The sequence below is a fragment of the Octopus bimaculoides genome, chromosome 10, assembly GCF_001194135.2.
Source record: "Octopus bimaculoides isolate UCB-OBI-ISO-001 chromosome 10, ASM119413v2, whole genome shotgun sequence".
Classification (NCBI taxonomy): domain Eukaryota; kingdom Metazoa; phylum Mollusca; class Cephalopoda; order Octopoda; family Octopodidae; genus Octopus; species Octopus bimaculoides.
In genome coordinates this window covers 9,014,664-9,018,417 of record NC_068990.1, presented here as the reverse complement: position 1 = coordinate 9,018,417, position 3,754 = coordinate 9,014,664, and the positions used below count along the sequence as shown (strand labels likewise).

Sequence of the window (3,754 nt, the reverse complement as noted above, 5' to 3'; positions counted from 1 at the left end):
CACACACACACACACACACACACACACACACACACACACACACACAAAAATAGTAAGTGGGAGCGAGAGTAAGAGTGAGAGGGAGAGAGTGAGAGAGAGATTATGTGAGAGAAAGTTTAGCGAACGTTTGTGTTTACAAACGAAGTACTCAATGCATGAAATAGTGTATATTTTATTAGCATTTGGAGATTCTTGGTTCCTAAATCTAAGTTTCACGGTACAGATTATTCAAAAGATTGAAGTTGGGAAGTAAGCAAAAAAAAAAAAAAAAGGAAAAAAAAAATCAGAAACACATCGCAATATGTCTTGTGGGCAAAATTTGATTGCTTATCGAAATAAGAATCGGCTGGAAAGTATATCACGCAATCTATTCGATTACCATAACAGAAAAAAACTTTAAAATAAGCATTTTCGCATTAGTATCATACATCTCATAGTATCTTTAAAAAAAATAGCGTTAAGATGAGTTGCAGAAACATCAAAATGGTAACTGCTTACATAGCCAATCTAAAAAAAACAAAAAACAAAAAAAACCTTCCATTGCGAACACGCAAAACTGTTAACACTTTATGTAATTTCAGGAATCCTAATCTACTTTCTCAATTATATGTGTTTTTCCAATGGATTGGAAAATCTACGTAACATTTTTCTTGCTAATATCAGTGAAAAAAAACAAACAAAAAAAAAACAAACAATCTAGGACTTATAGAAAATCACTTTTAAAAGATTGTGCCAAATTTATGCATCCAGACACGCAGAAATTTATCTTACGACGTCACTATCTAAATATATCGAGAATTTACCACGCCGGGCGAAATGCTTAGCGGTATTTCGTTTGTCTTTACGTTTTGAGTTCAAATTCCACCGAGGTCGACTTTGCCTTTCATCCTTTCGGGGTCGATAAATTAAGTACCAGTTGGGTGCTGGGATCGATGTAATCGACTGGCCAAAAAATTTCGGGCCTTGTGCCTAAAGTACAAAAAAAAAATTAGAATCAATAGAACAGGTATCCCTCTACATTAACAACTCTAGAAGCTGTGTTTTTCTCTCTCAAAGAAATATAACATGCTATTACCGAATCTTGTAACTTTAAACAAAAGATCGGAAATGGTGCATTCTTGTAGATCCTTCTCTCGATGTTTATTGAGGGATTCCCAACTATCAAGTGACTAAAACAGTTTATTTACCACATAATGGATCTGCTACACACGTGATACTGAAAATATGGAAATAAAATCAATTTCTTAAAATGAATAGATGATGTATCTACGTATGATAAAGAACAAGATGAGTGTATGACACATTTTTTAATGGTTTACGGTTACTAATCAAATCTTGGTATTTCGATGTGTTTCCGAATATTTTTGTTACGATATTGTCACGCATTTTGAATAATCACTGACGTGAAACTCAGAGCTACAAAAGAAGAAACTTCGGCTTCTAGTAATTCGGTAAGATGATTTTGAACTTTATTTTCAACATTAATTTAGTTCACTCGAACACACTTCTAAATTTTTTTTTAACAAAATAAACCGAGTGTTTACTGATGTTCCGATACTTCCATTTCATCGGTTTCTACACAACGGTGAATATATATAAACAGTAAAATGTTTCTACAATTCGCTTCAGTATCGCATATGTACGTGATGAATGTATAGATATCTGTATAGCTCTATGACCATGCCAGAAACATGATCGTATCCAGAAAAGCTATGGAAAAAAATATATTGCAATATGTAACCTGAGATTTTTTCGAGTGCTTCTTGGTTTTAGCTGCACTATATCATTATAGTTTGTTATATTATTCCTCAAAACAGAAGACGAAGAGTTAGCAGTGTCATTTGCTCACCAGAAAAAATGCTTAGCAGTGTGTCGTCCGTCTCTATGTTCTGAGTTCAACTTCACTTTTCATTCTTCCGGGGTCGATGAAATAAGAGCCAGTTGAGTACTGGGATCAATGTATTTGACCAGCACCGCGTCATACCTTACAGAATTTCAGGTATTGTACCTAGAGTAGAAAGGATTATTACATACATACATACATACATACATATAGGGTTTTTGTGGTTATCGTCACTGTCAACAATTTTGTTCCAATTGTTTTCAAATTTGGTATATGGATTAAGTTTTGTATACTAATTATGAAGATGAAATTCATTTCCCCCATAAATTCATAATTAAAATGTTATTAGCCTTTAAAATTTGCAAAATTTGGGCATTTTAGCCAATCAGAAGCTAGTATTTTACACATCACCATGAAGTTCTGTTAGTATGTTAAACAAAGAAGCACCACGTATTCCATAGCTGATTGAAAAGAACTCTGTTTCCATAGTAACGAAAGATGCTGCGCATGCGCACAAGGAGTGCAATCACCAAATTGAGTGTAATCAACGAACTGAAAGTAATACGGTTCTATATTTAAACTGAAAGTACCTGGGCATCTTTGAAGCGTCGAAACAAACGTCAGTGTGGGACACACTGTTCCATGTTTGACCCTTATCTTTGTGAATTTATATGGAGGAGATATGAGAAAGATAATTTATTTTATATAGTCCTAGAGTGTATTGCAAACTTTCGTTCTCGTGTTTTTTAACTAATAAATGTCTGTTTTAAGCAATGCTCTGACTGTTATTTCTAGCAACTCCTGTTGGTTTGCTCGTGGCTTTTAAATATTCAATTTGTTCGCGAATCTTTGAATATTTTTCACTGTTTAATTCAAGGTGGTGCTCCGGCTGGCTGCAGACTAATGCCTGAAGCGAGTAAAAGAAAGATAAAAAAAGATTAGTGTGTGTGTTTGTGCGTGTGTATACATAGATATATTTCGTTTGTGTTATGTATGTGTATATATATATATACGTATTTTATGTCTGTTCGTGTTTATGTGTTTATACGCACACACAACCACACACAACAGAAATCTCTGTAAACTTATACTAATAATTATGGATGCTATATTTATATTCACTCGTTTAATGTTTTGACATGCCGGTGGCCACCCCGCTTTGTCGCTGTGACAGATGATGGAAGAGGCAGCGAACGCGCTGTTTTCTGATTGGTTGAAAATTATGAAAATTATCAAACTTTGAACACCTGTAACATTTTGCAAAATTTTTCTGGATTAAACGAATAACAAATTCGGATTCAACGTCAAAAATTACATCTATATGATACATTAAAAAATCTTTTTAAAGATTTCGATATGCAGTAACGATAACCACAAATATCCTATATATATATATATCAATAATATACATGCATATATACATGCATATATGTACATGCATACATGCATATATACATGCATATATGTACATGCATACATATATATGTATATATAAGCGTAGGAGTGGCTGTGTGGTAAGTAGCTTGCTTATCAACCACATGGTTCCGGGGTCAGTCCCACTGGGTGGCATCTTGAGCAAGACGGAAACTGAAAGAAGCCCGTCGTATATATATGTATAGTCTGTCATACCGGCCATGACGAAGGGAAATAGCCCTGAAACTCGAGTCGCCTTTATATATTTATATTTATATATTTATATATTTGATCCTTTATATTGAACACTCAATATTTCATCTACATTCAATACTTTCTTTTATGGTGCCATCCATTTTTATTTTATTTTATATTGTATATTGTATATTATATTATATATTGTATATTCCATATTCTATACCCCACATTAGTTCTGCAGGAATATAAATAAAACATAAAAAACAGACAGTGTTGGAACTCTTTTAAACAAAATAATAT

The 3,754-nt window shown here is 33.4% G+C and overlaps 1 protein-coding gene across 1 annotated transcript in view; it reads left to right on the top strand.

The window, feature by feature from the left end:
- The first annotated feature begins 116 nt into the window (after nt 1-116).
- The window catches only part of LOC106868734 (uncharacterized), a 350,730-nt gene continuing 347,092 nt past the window's right edge, over nt 117-3,754 (top strand). The window contains exon 1 of the mRNA XM_052971026.1: nt 117-1,451. The gene's annotated coding sequence lies outside the window, so the exon portion shown is untranslated. The remainder of the gene's footprint in view (nt 1,452-3,754) is intronic.